The sequence below is a fragment of the Lycorma delicatula genome, chromosome 3 (genome assembly GCF_047948215.1).
Source record: "Lycorma delicatula isolate Av1 chromosome 3, ASM4794821v1, whole genome shotgun sequence".
NCBI classification, from domain to species: Eukaryota; Metazoa; Arthropoda; class Insecta; order Hemiptera; family Fulgoridae; genus Lycorma; species Lycorma delicatula.
The window spans coordinates 183,631,687-183,649,807 of record NC_134457.1 but is presented as its reverse complement, the minus strand read 5'-3'; the positions used below and the strand labels follow the sequence as shown (position 1 = coordinate 183,649,807).

The 18,121-nt window shown below is 30.4% G+C and overlaps 1 long non-coding RNA gene across 1 annotated transcript in view; it reads right to left on the bottom strand.

Annotated features, from left to right (window-relative positions):
• LOC142321109 (uncharacterized) overlaps window positions 1–18,121 on the bottom strand; it is a 75,853-nt gene that overhangs the window by 29,848 nt on the left and 27,884 nt on the right. Inside the window, exon 2 of the long non-coding RNA XR_012755585.1 lies at window positions 632–760. This is a non-coding gene — a long non-coding RNA (uncharacterized LOC142321109). The remainder of the gene's footprint in view (window positions 1–631; window positions 761–18,121) is intronic.

Sequence of the window (18,121 nt, the reverse complement as noted above, 5' to 3'; positions counted from 1 at the left end):
CACACACACACACACACACACACACACACACACACACGCGCGCGCGCCTACGTTCGTGTTTACACGCGTAACTCCAAAAGCTGTCTTTCCTAACAATAAGCGATTTGATAATTGTTTAATTGCATTACATTTACAAAATTTTAAAATCATTAGAAACTTATTGATACTATTTTTTTCGTTTAAGTTGAGAAAGAAACATATATAACATTAATTACTTTATTCTATTTCTTATATAATTTATCAAAATAAAATATATAATTTGTTTTCAACAATAAGAAAAATAAAATTGCATACTTTTTATGCTACAGAAATATTATTAAGAATCTTCATTTCTGTAACAATATTTACAGGTATCACACGTACAAATGTTTATACCTTTGTAAGGAATTTTTTAGTTTACTTTACTGAGGCTACCTCCCTCCCATCCTGTTATTATGCTAAAAACTTCACACAAACAAGTTGGGGTCTCATGAAGGCGGAAGGGGATTTACACGTACAAACCTTTTTAGGCTCGCACAGATGGATGAGTATCGTACATAGCTTACATGATGAATTTACATTCTTACTTACTTAATTACACATACTTACACTTGCTTGCTTTACTTACATGATGAAATTTAGTTACACTTACACAAGTAGGAACTCACACGTAAGGACTCTCCTGTCAAATGAACGTAGATACCAAGTGTGTTTTAGCATGACGTATCCCTCACAACAATATTAATTTGATTTTTTTTAGAATCAGGAAAAACCAGTCAACCTAAAAATATTTAAAAGAAAAATAATCACAAAATTAAATAATAAACTGGTGCTTTTTAAAACTAACTAAAAAATCAAAAATTTTACAATTAAATGTGCTATATAATAAATATATAATTTAAAAAAAAAATCCTACGAAATTTCCAGCGTTTTATATAGAAAAAGAAGAAAATTCTATAATTTACTAGAGTTATTTGTTAGAACTATTGGTAAAGGTAAAAATTAATTTTAAAGATCTTTAAATTATGTCACAATTAAAAATATTCTGATCGTTATTAATTAAAATCAGAAATATAGATTTGTCTTATTTATCATATAAGTTAATATATTAAACGACTTAGTAACTTAAATGAAGACATTGTTTGTATTTAACTTATGTGTCTAATATGGAAATTGCTAGGCATACAAATTATTTCTTGTAGGTTATAAAGTATTACGCGTGTGGAGATGTTAATCTTCCATCGGTAACCTCACCAGGTTGCGGACACAGGAATTTTCACTAGATATATTGGATACCAGGGAAATAAAATACCCAAGGAGGACACAAAATAACACTACTGCCTTGCAGTTTATAGTTGGTTCTCCAAAGGCTAGGGGAAGAAGAGCCCGATAGAAAACTCCTGGTCCTCCAGGTTGGGGGTTGAGGTGTTGGACCAGTACCCCATCACTCATTAAACTTTTTTTAACACTAAAAATCCTAACAGAAATAGCCTCGGAAAAAAAAAATTGAATACGTCAACAAAAAAAGAATTTTGAATATGGAATATTCAGAGGTTTAGAACAAAACGGAGAGAGGTTTTCCAACAGTTGGATAGGTTTGGAAATGATATTGGAACATTAACTGAAGTAAAGAAGAAGAGTAAAAGAAATGAACAGTGTGATGTTCTTTCTACAGGAGGGTTCTGATAATAGCTTTGTTGATATCCTTACTGGAATATGCCAGCACAAAGATATATTGATTTTGAGGGATTTGAATGCCAGAACAGGATGAAAGAAACATGATTAAATCATTGGAGATTTGGAGATAAAGTTGTAAATTATAATGGAAGACGGTTGATTAATGTGTGTGAGACATTCGGATTACGGATAATGAACGAATACTTTCAAGATAAAAAAATTCACTCATACATTTGGATACAGCCCACTCGGAACCTAAAATTTATTATTGATTATTTTATCGAGAGACAGAAATCTGTTATATACCGAAGAAGTAAGGGTACACACCCAGAGGTTCTGAGTGTGGAACGGATCATTTCTCGTTAAGAGCGAAGGTGTGAACAGTTTAAATGTAACATTAAAATCCAGAAGAATGAAAGAGAAACTGAAATAAGAGACCCAAGGTACAATCTGGAGCTGTTGAATCAGGAGAAAGTCAGGTTCTTATACAAGTTGCGGTTGAAAAAAAAAGGTAACTGATCAGAGATGGTCGGAGAGTGTGGAGAAGAATTACAGTCAACTCAAAGGGTGTATTCATGGAGCAACGAATGAGGCTTTAGGGGAGGTAGACAAATCGGTGAAGCTGGAAAACTGGTGGGATGAACGATTGGATGACTTGATTAAAGAGAAGAAACCATATGAGAGGTAGTTGACTAGGTAAAGATACGGAGGATAAAAAGTTGGTTGCAAGAATTAATACGGAAGTAAAGAAAGCAGTGGTGAAGGCAAAACGTGATATGTGGAACAGCAGATGTGAAATAATCGAGATGTTTATGGGTGACATTGGGACTAGAAAGGCATGAGAGATTGTAAAAAGTTTGAGGAAGGATACCCGTGAAAAAATAAGTATGTCAATGGTTAAAATGGAGGAATGTGAAAGATATTATGAGGAATTACTGAAAGAGAACCGTGCGGTGTTTGCCGGGGATATAAGGTCTTGTATTGGAGATAGAAGGCCGGAAGGAGAGAGGGGCGAGTGGGTAACAAAAGAATAAATTTATTACTGAGACAGACAAAAAATGGGAAAACACCAGGTCCTGGAAACATTCCAGTAGAATTCAATAAAAATAGCCCGAAGTCTATGATTGAAGTATTGCAAAGTATTTTTAATGAATATCTTATTAAGAAGCAGTAAATGTGAAACGAATGGAAATTGGCATATATTATTTTAATATATACTCGTAAAAAAGGAACTAAAATAGATTATAGGAAATATAGTGGGATAATTCCACGTCGTCTATTGAGAAGTTGTATGGACGCATTGCAAAAATGAGAATAGAGAGGGAGATAATGATTGTAGTGGATCAGGCTGATTTTACAGCAAGAAGGTTACGTGTGGGTAATATTTTTATTCTGAGACAACTTTTAAGTAAAAGGATAGTTAGAAGTTTGGAGACTCACATGGTTTTCGTAGACCTTGAAAAAGTTTATGACAAAGGGCTAGTAAGAAATTTTTCGAAGTTGTTAGTAATTGTGGCCTTCATCCAACGTACATAAAGCAATTTATGACTTTTATAGGAATCAAGTAAGCACTGTTAAGGAAGAAAAAATCTGTCAAAGTTTTTTTAAAATCAGTAAGGGTATACATCAAGGTTTTTGTCTTTCTCCAATTCTGTTTAAGCTTTACTTGGATAAGGTATTGGAAGAATGGCGGGAAAATGTAGAGGGATGGGAGTGGAGGTGTGCAGTGAGTGTGTATATATATATATATATATATATATATATATATATATATATATATATATACATTATTGCTATGATCAGGTTATCATAGCATCAGATCGGTTTGATATTAGCATATGATAAGAAAATTGACGGAAACCTTCATTATGTCGAATTTGAGAATATATTTTAGTAAGGCGAACTATCTAGTGTGGCTGGTGGGAATATCATCGGGCATGTGTAGACTTTAAGTACCTTGGTTTTATACTAACACGAAAAAAATAGTGTAAAATATATGTCATCGTATAGCTTTGGGGCGGATAGCTATCCAGAAGTGCAATTCTTTATGGTGGTCTGAAGGGATACAGACAGCAACTAAGTATAGGTTGCACAAGAATATTATCGAAGGCATTTTATTGTACGGTCAAAAGGTCGGGAAATTAAAAAGTTAGATGAGGAAAGGTTGTTAGCTGTGGAGATAAATGTGTTGCACTGGCGTTGTGGAGTTCAAGAAATGCTATGCATGAGAAATGTGATCAGAAGAAAAGTTAGGACAACCAGTACAGTGACATGTTTTGGAGGAAAGAAGGCTACAATGGTAGGTGAAAGGACATGTACTATAATGGTACATTTTCGGTGAAAGGAGGAATATAGGTGGCCTAGGAGGCTGTTGGAATGGACTTCAGCAGAGGGGAGGAAATATGGACGACCTCCAAAATAGTGGTTGTCGTCCGCTGTGATAGAGAGGTGGAAGCGATGGAGAGAAGGAATGTAGAAGTGAAAAGTTGGCGGAATAGAAAAGTTTGGCGGTTGGGATGTGAGAAACGGTTGCGTGTTTACAGCCTTTACACCTGTAAACACTCGCTTATAAGAAGTATATAGGGTTATTCACAAATGATATCCAGCTATAACTAATAAATATAAATAAAAATTCTTAGGTGAGAAGAATGTCATATATTTGCTAACTATTTTGGTAGTTATATTGTTGTGTCCAACAATGTCGCTTTCAGTATGTCTTTTGAAATATAAACGTAATTCTCTATCATTTGACCGCAAATGTTTTTTTTTTAACCTAAGAATTAATTAATTAGGTTACTGTCGTTCAATTTTTTTAACGCTAAAAAAATGAAAGAAGTACACAAGAAGCAAACAAAACAGGTTTATAACGTAAATTTTTTCCGATAGTATGGAACGAAATATTATTTCGGACGTGATCTGCATAATGTATTGTTGTATTCAAATCTGAATAAAATTTTTATTTAATATCAAAACTGTCAGAAAAAGCAACACTAATTTATGCCTCCTTAAGTTCTGGTCCTTCTTAATCATTGTCTTACTCATAAGAAGAAGTGGAAAAGTTTGTGAAAAGCGACAAATTAAGGTTGTTTTTCTGATAAAGATTATTGTATTATATACGAAAGACTTTAGTCGTATGGGGTAAAAAAGTAAAACTGAAAAAATGTTTAAGATATGATAAAGTAAAGTGGTCTAGTAATTCATAAAGAAATGAATGGGGAATTGCATGTTTCTTATCATGTTTGTAAAGAAATGAACAAACCATCGCTTTGGTTGGTTGGCAGCGATAAATAAAGTTTTTGAAGAACAAGGTATATTATTAGAAGTGAGAACGCATAAGTGCTTATTGTTATAGTAGTTCTGTGATGTAACAGTACTCTGGTTTGATCATATTTATGTTATTTTTATTTTTACAACCATGATTTTTTTATTCTTTTTATTGTTATTCTTTTTATTATTATTACGATCAAGTCCATTCATTTTCACGCGAATTTTTACTGATTTTAAGATGGCTGAAGCGATAAATAATGCAAGACCATTGACAGGAATTAGATCAGATATAGGTTGCAACATTATAAACCATTAAATTTGAATTTATAAAATAATGTGTGCTGAAGTTGTGACCTTCCGCAAATGGTTCCTACATCTTTACAGATTAATTGTGTAAATATTTGTGAATAAAACTGGTGTGTAAAAACGAAGCTGCATTGCCACAAAAAATATGAAAAACTTACGTCCATGTATACAGAATTCATCCACTTTTTGATTGATTTGGAATCCTAGAACAGTAAAAGATATGTCTTATAATTTGTGAGACCTGACAGGAGGGTGCAAAAGTTATTTCTGACCTCACAGTTTTAATCTGTAATGTAATTTTTGGAATCCACAATTAGCTATAAATCTGAACACAAGTGCCCCCCCCCCCGCGCACAGAGAGAGAAAGAGAGAGAGAGAGAAAATAGAGACAAGAGAAGAATGATTAAAACAAATTGTTATTTAAATCCTAATTTTGTCCCAGTATTTGCGTAACTTTCAAGTAAAACATTAACACGTAATATTTTATTAATAACATTTGTACGAACATATGCCTGCGTAAATCAATTCCTATTTAATAATATTATCTGATAAAACCATCTGATAATATTTACGTTTTCCAATAACATTTTATGTACTAATATTCAAGTTGGCAAAGCGCCAAATTGGAAGGTTCTTCTGCAATGCCTCTCATATAGTGCTTTAGTCTCATTTTTGGCTAGGTTATATTGCGTCCGTTTGTGGGAGTGCGTGGACTTACAAATATAAGGTTCATTAAAAATTCTCAATTAATAAATGTTTTTACGTACTATATACTTTCTTTTTCCCGAATGGTTTTTTGCCAGTTTTAACCTAACACATTTTTTATGTATAGTTTTTTTTTATATTTATATCGCAGTTTTAAAAAAATTAATTTACGTAATAACAAAATAGTTCTTTTTCTTGACTCGTTAATTTTTTTTTTATACTGACTAGATCCAACTAAACTATTTTTGAATTAACATTTTATACTGTTTAATGTTTGTAATTTTTTGCAAAATAATATCTTTTGTCTTTAAGTTATTTTAACTGTTTTAAAGATAACGTTGCATTTAGAAAAATTTGAGAAAAGCAAAAACTTGGTATTTTAATATCTATCTAATGGATAGCTTTGTGTTCATATCCATAATCACTTTATTTTGCTTTAGTAAAGCTTGTAATTATATTCAAAAATAATTGTAATTGTTGTAACAATCTTGTAGCAGAATATAATAATATGATATTCATTTTAAACAAAAATGGGTTTACAAAAAAATTCCAACTCCCTATTTCCTTAACAAATAAAATTTATAAAATGATCTGTTGTCATAAGGAATTGATATTTATCTAAGGAATTGATATCTGTTTACTAAGCAAAATTTAAAAAAATAAAGCAGGTATTTACTCTGCATATATTTTACAGGTAAAAATTGTTATTCAAAAAAATATTATACACTTTACATACATTTTTACAGTTGTTTATTCTATTATTTATACACAGTTATTTTAATAGTTGTAAAGAAAATAACTTACACCATACTTGTTAATATCATTCCACCCCTCCCACGTTTCTTGTAAAATAATATTTTCGTTATTTGATATTATCATTAACGGAAATTTGTATATTATTTTGTTTAGAAAAGTAATTACAAGCAGGGCCTTTAGTAAATTATTACGAATAATAATTATATTTTATTCGACAGTGTAAGAGACATCAAACTGTGCGGTGAGACATCAAATCTATTACTTCAATCCCCATTATTACGAGTACAGCGGTAACATTGTTGCAAGCTCGTGAAATTTAAAACAAAAAGAAATAGGAATAAATGAATACTAATTACTGCGGTATTGAGTGGCTGGGAAATGAAAATTTGCCGATGAACTAAACAATGTTTTAGAATATATTATTCTTAGAATATTTAACACGAACATGAACTCAGCTAGATGTGTTTCAGAATTCGTGCCGTGATACGGTATTCTTTATTCCAGCGTTTAAGTAAGCCCTATAAAACGTTCTATATCCTGCATTCCGCTGTCAGATTTACATATAAACGTTGTATATGTGTTCCGTTGTCGGGATCTACACAATTACACTTGTTGATAACCGTCTCATGCATGAAAACTGCTACCTCCAGTTCGTGTTTAATTGCCTTTCAGCAGTCGATTGAAGTACTCTCTGTTATCCTTTCTTTGACAATTTTAAGTAAGGTAACAAGCCAACCAATTAATATCCTGAACAATAAAGAATTAGTTATTCCTACGTATTCCTACAAAAATCCAGTGTTGAAACAGTACTCTGGCTGAATTTGATTTTCGTCGACTAAATAGACCTCTTTTGGTTTCGACAACACTATCGGGACGCCTATTATACCTATTCACCTATTTCACCTATTTTTGTGGTGGCGTACGAATATATTTCAAATAAATACATATTCCACTCGACAACGGTACCCTTACCAACCGGCTACCGTAAAAATCGATATAGCTAAGCTCTTTACGCAAATAAAACGTGCCAAACGGAGCTCGGGAACCTTCCTATCAGTTCTTCCCAATGCATGCACGATTTGACATTGCACTTCCAAAAGGTAATCGTTGAAAAGCAAGTTCTTTTCATGACAGTTTTTGCAAAACCTGATTCCTGGGGAGAATATCGCTTAATTGCAAAAAATTGAGAGCTTGTTCTTCTGAAGTGGGAAGATACAAATCCTCATTGTATAAACCAATGGAAAAAGTAAGTATTCTAACCGGCTAACGTACGTGTTCTGTAGTGGAACGTGGAAAAAAATTAAATATCAATTTATAAAGCATTTAAGCGATTTATATTAAGTCATTAAGTTTTAGAATTTATATTTACGAGATAAAGAGAAAATACAATAGATATAATGGTGAGTAATTTCATCTTCACCTTCCCATAATTGATCTATGGACATAATCGGCTGTTTTGGAAAGACGATATAATAGTTAGTTGATAATAATCGAGTCGAGTTGACAATAATATCAGTTAAAAGCGGAATCATTTCTGGTGTCTTGATCCCTAGGTGCCTTGTTCAGTAAAATTGAATCTACTTCAATTAATTGAATTTAATTCTTGGTTTCGACACGGAAATGTATCGTTTTGGCAGAAATGACATATCGAAAGGTAGAAGGATTCACGAGTATTCCAAGAGGATTTAGATAATAAAATGATTCTTGATAAACAGGTATATTATTTCCTTCTTCTGTTTATCCGAATTTTTTTCGGATATACAGAACAGACTATAAGGAAGATAAATAGAAAGAAAATTAGAAGATAAACAGAATTCTGCTCATTAGTCCTATCTAGTTCAAAAAATCCCTAATTATCCGTAAATGTTGAAATCAAAAGATGAAAAATACTAAAATATGAGAAAAAAGGAGGTTAAAGTAATAGACACAACCCATTAATTTTCTTTTAGTGAAGGGTAATCTTAGATTGACGTTAACAAAACACCCGTCTGTGAGACAGTTATGTTTGTGAAAATTTTATTTATTATAAAGCCGCAAATTTTATTTTTTAACGTAATTTTAGGTTTTTGTTTAATGAAGTTTAAATAATGCTTTTATGTACTTATATCTAGTGTTTAACATCACTACTAACATTTCATTTTCATTTATAATGTCTTAAACATTAAGTTATCACCGTATCCGTCTATCAGTCGGTTGTTCTTGTTGACGTACGTGAATTTGCCGGATTCTTAGTAAGTTGTTTTGTTTCATTTATTACTATTTTACAGGATTCAATAACAGGGTTTTCAATAAGCGAATCGTAATTTTTTTTATTATTTTTCACCTTTTTTTACTTCCTTGTACAAAATAATGGAAATATTGTGATTGCGAAAGACTTCGGTTTTTAGATTTCAACGGAAATATCCATTTTAACCACCTCTGAACCACTTTGACTAGTTTTGGCGTGACGTCTGTATGTACAAATATACCTCGCATAACTCAAAAATAATTAGCCGTGGAATGTTGAAATTTTGGATTTAGGACTGTTGTAAAAACTAGTTTTGCACTACTCTTTTTGATTCCAATCGACTGAAACAAAAGTATCCAAAAAAGCCCAAAATTCAAAAACATCTGGATTTTAAACTTTTTCTTTCCAGTAATAAGTTCTCATTGAGACCTTTTCAACGACATATCACAACTGGTACTTATTTTCATTGGTTCTAGACTTATAGCCAAATAAAACTTTAATTAATAGAATATCTGGATCTTACAAGGGGAAGGCCATCGGTCAGGGAATCAGACGTCACCTCCTTATTTTTAACATTTTTTTAAAAATTTAAATATATTGATTTATTAATAATTATTAATCTCTGACTATAAAAAGATTTTTACTATAAATAGTAATTCAATAAAAAGAAATAGGAAAAAATATCAGAAGTTATTAATGAAAAACATTTTATGTACTTTTCATTTAAAAAAAAAACGTGTATAGTAATTTAATAGGCGTACAAGGAAGTCATGTGGTATTCACATCAGATTTTTGTAGTTTTATCTAATTTTATTGTTGTAAATATTATTTTCTTTTATATTTCAAAATGACTAGAAGTCCAAACAAATTATTTGTTTCTAAAAAGATAAAACTTATAATGACTTATATTCCTGAGAATGATTCAAACATCAATGATAAAAAATTTCATCAGATGAATCGTACGTTCCAAAAGAAAATTGAAGTTCAAGAGAATCTGTATTGTTTTCTGAAAATTAATATTCATCAGATTAGGAAACGGGAAATGAGATCGGTCGAATGAAAATGATACCGCTCAGATAAATAGTGACAGTAAACTGTATTTAGTGGTTCAAAATCTTAATCAAGTATTAAAAAATTTCAGATCAACATTAAAAAATGTTGAAAAAATAATCAGTTGAAATATTGCCGGATAAAACTGTTTTTCATGGATTTCTGTTGAACAAAGGCGGAAAGGAGAAACCCCTGAAAGTAATTTTAAAAATACGGATTTAGAGGGAAGAAGATCGAGCTTTGTGTTTTGGAAATAATCTCAGTTCTGAAGAGGTAAGACGCTATTTTTTACTGATGATATTATTTTAGAAATTAGCAATAATACTCATAAAAAATTGGCACATATGCAAGGAAAGCTAAAAAATTCAGAAAATCCAAATTATAAAATCACTGATCTTAAAAGAATAGAGACAATTTTACTTCAGTAGGTCTTTTTATATATTGTGCTACATTCAAACCAGGAAGAGAGTCGCTATGGTCTTTTGTTTTGCCAAAGTACTGGTCGTTCTGTACTTTGAGATATAATGTCGATTAAAAGATATGAAGATCTGTTATTATTGCTGATCATCAGTTAATCCACACAGAAAGAGAAAAGGAATATCCCGCAGTTGTAATTTTGAAACTTTTACAAATTTGTCTTTAATTGTCAAGATATTTTTTATTCGACAGTAGCGCACGGTTGTTTGAATAAAACTTGGATACCATTTGTAGGCCCGTGTCGCTTGCCTAACAGAACCCGGTATTTCTTATCTTTTCAACACTTATGTATCCAATGATGGTAAAAATTTGTGTAAAGAAAAAAATAAACTTTCGATATCAACATATAGAGTAATCCGTCTTCCTAAACCAATTGTCGGTAAAAATAAAAATTCATTTTAAGAAAACTTTAGTCATAAGTTTGGGTAGAAATATCTGAAAGGACAATCACTAGTTTTATAATTTTCCAAATAACTCAATGAGATATAAGAAAACAAGAATACCTATAACGCGATCGGATATATTGTATAAAAAGAAATTGTTATTGCCAATACACAAAACAGATGAATGACGGCGTATATGTGTGTTATGTTTCAAGGGCCTAATTGCCTAAAATGTAAACAAAAACTGCGCAACAACTGTGTAATGAAACTTTAAATTTTGTTATACATTTCTTTTTTTTATCTATTTTCTTATATATAAAGCCGAATGTTTGTCTGTACTCGCATCAAGCAAGAACCAACCGACCGATTGTTCTCAGAATATAAGTGTATAAGTGTTATTCCAGGGAAGTTTTTAAGCCATAAATCAAGGCCGTAGTTCCCTTGGAAGAGATGTTATTAATTAAAGGTACACATTAGAGAAAAAACATATTAATCCTTTTACTTCATTATTATATTTCTGTCACCATGGCAACAGAAATATGGTATGAAATTACAAAAATGTTATGAACAATAGAAAATATGGTATCCGATTCCTAGGCGGACATTTCGGTTAACGGAATTCAGACCGATTTTTCGGGCTGAAGGGTTAATTAAACATTTTTAATGACAGTTAAAGATTTCCTATAACCAGAGAATAAAAGAGAGAGTAGGAGACAAAATAACTGGAAGAATAACGGTTAAAAGGGGAGTGAGGCAAAGATGCTGGATGTCACCAACACTGTTTAGTATATATCTGGTAAGAAATAATTAAGTGCTATCTGAATGGGAAAAGAGGAATAAAGATCGGGGGAAGAAGAATAAAGTGGAGATTGTATACGTTTTGCTTACTGATTACATGGCGGTATCGGCGGAGAGCCCAAGTAAATTAAATGAAATGCTTGATGATCTAAATGAAGCTTGCGAATGTCAGGGTATGAGTTTCAACAAAAAGAAGACAAAATGTTTGGTGCTAGATGGAGAAGAGGAGATGCTTGAGATTATGATAGGAAATGAAATTTTAGAGCAGGTTAAGAAATTTCAGTACTTAGGAAACGTTATAATTGATGATCTGACTTGGACAGTAGAAATTAAAACAAGAGTATCAAGAAGTAAGCAGGCATTTAATAAGAAGGGAAGACTGCTGTGTAGAAAGTTAAACTTAGCGTTAAGGAAAAGATTAAAGAAATGTTTTATTTGGAGTGTAATGCTCTATGGAGCTGAAACGTGGTGGGCACTGAGAAAGACAGTTAGAAAACGAATTGAGGCTTATATGATGTGGATGTGGCGCAAAATGATAAATGTCAAATGGCAAGATCAAGACCATGTAACAAATGAATCGGTATTAAGGAGAATCGGAGAGGAAAGGAAAATGTTAAATGTGATTCAATATAGGAAAAGGAACTGGCTAGGACATTGTATGAGAAGGTGTTTATTACTGGATGCAATGGAAGGCTTGGTGAATCGGAGGAAAGGAAAAGATTTCAAATGATGGATGGGATTATGGAAAAGTGAAAATATGCTGAAACAAAAAGGATAACAAAGGATAGAATTACGTGGAAAGCAGCAATCGTGACAGGACCGGTCCTAATTGTAGAACAATATGTATAAATAATGACAGTTTAAATAAAGTTTGTCCATATTTTAATTACTCGTATAAACTACACAATCTATGGAAATATGCTGATAAAATTAGGAAAAAATAATAAGTTGTATTAATATTTCTAAGAATAAATAGTGGATAAACTTCAGTCTGTGATTCAACTCAAACATGTTCTTTTTTTTCATAAAATTCAAATAATTTTCTGGGAGAATTGTTGATCTATAAACCCTTCCCAAATAATGTAAGCAGTGCAAAATTTTTTTAAATGTTTTTTAACAATTTTCTAAAATTAAAATGCGTTACTTTTTATATTGAAATAATTTTACGAATTTCAGCATGCTTTTACACTGCAAGCAAGAATATTCAGATTAATTAATTATTTGCTGAAATAATAAATTAATTAAAAATTCGTCCATACCTGTTTTATAAATAATTTTACTGAAACTATGATAAATAATTTATAAAAAAAAAACAAACAATCTTTAGTCTCTCTCTATGAAACTGCTTGTGTAGTTACTGAGAAACAGCTGATGAAAGTTTTTCAGATATTCTGGTAATTTCTGCTGATTGATGACCATTTCACTTAGCGGGTACAAAAAAAATTGATAACGTAGTTTCCAAAGATTTATTTTCCTATGTAAAAATGACAGGCCTTCTCGAATTTTACATTTAAACCCAAGAAAAGGACAAAAAAAAATGTTATAGTTAAACATAATCAGGAGAATGACAATAAAATTGTAAAGGATTAGTGCAACCAATTAAGTCGTTACAAAAGTGAGAATTACGTGTAAGTTATCAGTAGAGAGAAACTGGTAAAGGAAATTTAACGCTATTGTACACTACATTACGTAGATTTCACCTGTTCAATTGAATTAATTATAAGGATCATACACATCAATGGGTTTTACAATAAATGACGAATTCCGCCTAACTGTGGGCAGTATTATGTAATCAACTGTCCTAGTAAATCCGAATAATATAGTCATTGAATATGCACCATTATAAATACGCTATAATTTTAAATTTTAATTTAAAAGAGTAATATTTGTAAGCAATTTTATTAATATAACTGTTTTTTAAATTTTGTTTATTTATTTTTTGAACAAGGTGTTCAAATCACATAAATTTACATTTATGTGATTAAATCACTTATTTAGTAAAATAAAAAAAATATGTGTTTTTCTAATGTTTTACTTCCTGATAGACATTAAATTTTATTTTAACGGATAATTTAAATATTTATCCAAATATCCACATTTTTAATTATTAATCACTTCGTAACTCTAATATTTATCTTTAAAATTATCATATAAAAAATGAAACTTTTTTACAGTTTAAAAACTTATGTGATTGTTGAAATTCGAAACCATTTAACATCAAAAAGATATAAACTAGAACTCGCTGACGATTTCTATCGCGAAACTGTCATCATTACTATATAGAAGTTAATTAAAAAAAAAAAGGTTACAGTAAAAATTATACGGTATCGTTTTTAACAATTCTGTAAAAAAGGTAATTTAGTTAAAGTAAACTTTAAATAACTGAAACTTCAAACTTCACATCGCCCACCAAGGCCTGGAAAGCATATGAATGTTACGTAAGGTTAGAAAATAAGGTAAAAGTTTACATAAAAGGTAGTATGAAGTTTGAAAACAGTTAAGAAATAAATATCTTTGATTGTAATTCAGTTTTGTTAAAGGGAAGGGATAATTTTCTTATGATTTTCTATTTATTAATAAAAGCTATGCATAAAGATTATTTTTAATAAATTTAAATTCAATTAGATACTGATATATTTGAGGTTATTCCACAATAAAATTTCTACATCACTGATAATAAAGTAAGGTTGTAAATTGTGTAAAGTCCTGTTAATTATAGATATTTTTTAAAACATTCTAATAAACCAATTTTGTAACCACTTCTCAGACGAAGTTAAGGTTCAATCAATTTATGTGGATATCCAAATTTAAAATGAGGAAAACTCTACATTATTGTAGTTTCTAGAATTCTTTTAGGCTTCCTTACGTATTCTAAATTGTAATTAATGAACGTAAAAGTCAATTTACGTAAGCCTGATCATCCAACGGATTTTGTTTTATCTTTAGCGTTTCCAAGGACAAATCTCAATCTGTATGTAAATAGTAACGTAAAAGTTACGATTACGATATTTTTAAATGTTGCAGTGTACAGTTTTTTCCATGCTTTACTTGATCCTTATTTCTGTTATTTTGAAGTGGTTCTTTTACAACAATTGTAAAATTACGTTCGATACTTTATTGTATTGTTCAATAGTGTTTCTCTTGTAAAACAATTGATTATGAGTTCTGTAAAACTTCAAGACAAGGTGGCACCCGCTAAATTAGGTAATTTAAATCATTTTTTTTAAATCTTCAAAACAAACAGTAATTTAGTTTGTTAACAATGATATTTTTCAGGATTTGTACTCAAAAAATACCTTTTTGATTTCAGGATTTAGCAGATAAATTTATATTATAATAATTTCTTCAAGAATTCAAGCAAATAATGATTTTGTTGCCGTAAAATTAAAAATTTAACCGTGTAAGAAATATTTTTATTAGATGCACCTAATGAATATTTAAATAAAGAAATTTATTTAAAATTTCAGAATATATATATATATATATATATATATATATTCTGAAATTTATTTAAAATTTCAGAATATATATATATATATATATATATATATATATATATAGATAGCATGTGTGTAGTTTTATACAATGTGCACGAATTTCTTTTTGTTTTAAATCAATGAAGCTGCCTTTACAATTTCTAAAGAAATAATTAATGGCTTCATATTTTGTTTGATTGGATACAAGCTTTTATTTTGATCTAATAATTATTATAATACTTCTACCTTTTGCTTTTAAAGGTAATTAATATTACCTTTATTAAAAATGCATGTATAAATAAAATAAAACAGTATAAAACAAACGATTGATTAATCGTATTGGGAAAGATTGAAATATCATTATTTGCATAACATTCGTTGAAAAATCATTTTTACACTGTTTTCTTGTGAAAAAAATTAAAATAAATTGTAAAAATTAGCTAATAATTTTAATTTATCTGAATATGTTTTGTAAATTACATAATTTTGTTATATGGATTATAGATAACATTTAACATTCTTTTGTGGTGGAACGTTTTTTGTAATAATAACGTGAAAGGGTAGCATCCACCAGTGATACTTTCCAAGACAATATAAAGGTTTAAACAAGGTACAGTACAATAAAAAATATAATGAATAAAAATATAACTAAGCTTAAAGAAGTACACATAATTTTACAATTAAATGTTAAGAAGAAAAAAGTTAATGCTAAACATAACTTAAAATAGGTATAGAAAAAATAAAATTAAGTGCTTAACAAAAAAAGCAAGCAATTAAAACAAAAAAATGATCGCACATTATATATGAGAAACAAAGAAGACATATAACAAATTAACACTGGTCACATACACGAAACAAAGTCGGAACCACGAAACTAAAACAATTCGTAATTCATAAATAACAAAACAAAAGAAGTTATATTATTAAATTAAAATAATTCATAAATATTACCAGCAAAATTTCAGTAAGAAAAGTATGATATTCAACGCACAACAGCCTCCAGATCCAATACATGCAGCCTCTTCAGTCATCTCCCATCTTCTAGATTATCCAAAAGATTAACAGCCAAATGTTTTTCGTGCGCGTTAACCTTAAATAGATATTTTCAGTTTAGACGGTGAATTTCTTCACGAATAGGTGGCATCCCTAGTAAATCGTTGATCTCCTTGTTCTTTACAAACCATAGCGCTTCCCATATGTTCCTCAGCACTTGTTCAGGAATGTTTAGATGATGTCGATATTGTTATTGCTTGTCGTACACCAAAGTTGTATAACGTAGGCTCACATTGTCTTCAAAAGTTCCTTATACAACAAAAGTTCGCTATTTAATGATAACACGGACCTGCTTCGTAATAACTAGTTCAACCGTCTAACCTTGATATTTAACAGTCTTCTCTTTTCTCTCACGAGATTTTTTATCGTGATGTTAGGCGGCCGGTACAAATGAAGTCTTTGGCATCGTATATCATGCGTACATCGTACCCCGTGTCATCAGCAATGAACGCATATTTTCGTGTTAGGAAAATCAGCAGAGTAAACTGAATACAAAACCGGTCTCATGACTGAACCCTGCGAAAGCGCCGATTTCGTATCATAAAACGTGAACTCATGGCCATATTTATTCCGTGAGAACCATCCATCAAGTTAGTTGCATAAGATCAAATAATATGGTTGTGGCAGGCTCATTTTAAACTTATGAAGCAGACCAGGTCTGGGATATCTTATCAAAAGTCTTATGGATAACCAAAAATACCACCAAGCAGTATTCCTTTCTTTCCAAACAACCGCTGATGATATCACAATTCTATAAGTTTGTTCTACACTGGAGTGCCCACTACTGATCCAGATTGGTGGTCATGAATAACAACTTTTTCTACTAGAATATCTCTAATTCGTCCGAGAAAGAGCTTGTCAAAGTTCTTAGAGAAATCTAGTAAAACCTGATACGTCTTACGAAGGATACACCATCTACAGGTTTGCCTAATTTTGGTATCATATATGTTTGCGAAAACTTTTCACTTTGCGTTATCCAAAGGATGCCATTGAAGAGGCGTGTTATGTATTTGACGGCTCTAAATGGTTACATCAACAGCATTTTATTAGTTATTAGGTTAAACCCAGAAGCCTTGTTTAAGCATCCTACTTTCCCGATCTTTGCACACTTTTGTACATGTGAAGCAATGTGTAGGTAGATATAGAGGAATCGGGATATCTAAGAAGCGCGAATATGAGTGAATTAGATTTAATATTTCATTAATTCATTATATTAGTTTAATTTCACAAATATCAATAGATTGATGAACGAATTTTCTGCAGTCTAATTTGCATTATAAATAAATTTTTCTTTTTGAAATCTTAAGCAAAAATATGAGCTTACAAAAATTCATGAGGTTTAAGGGTAAAATATATATTCATTTAAGAAGCAGGGTACTTTTTTAATCAGTTATTTTTCTATTGCTGCAAAAATTTAATTTAATTTTTTGTAAAATGACAGTGATTACTGAAAACAAAAATGTCGTGACCGTTCCAAAGATTTAAATTGGTTTTATAGTACAGATCTTTTTGTTGGTCTACCAATTGAGCTAAAGAACAGAGCAATATTGTTTTTGGAAAGAAAATCATATAGTTGTAATTTAAATAAATAAGCGCAAGATTTTTCAAATGGTTCGGCAATTTATTAAAATGCTAACAGAAGCAGCACTTTTCTCATAAGCAAGTATTTTTTTTTTTTTTTTTAGGGGGTTTACGAAAATAGTTCCGTAGTCTGGTTTAGTAAAGATGGGTACTGTCATTTTTGAAGAACGATTACTTTTTTCAGTAAAGATTGCATATCATAAATATAAACACTAGGATAAATTAACTTATTTTATTTTCTTATCATTACTTATTAACGCTAGATAATGATCTGATGCTCACTTTTGTATCTTAAAAACATGTTCGGACTCTATGATGGAGTCTTAAGAGGTAATATACTCTATAGAATAAGATAATATATATATATAGGTTTAATAATTATATCA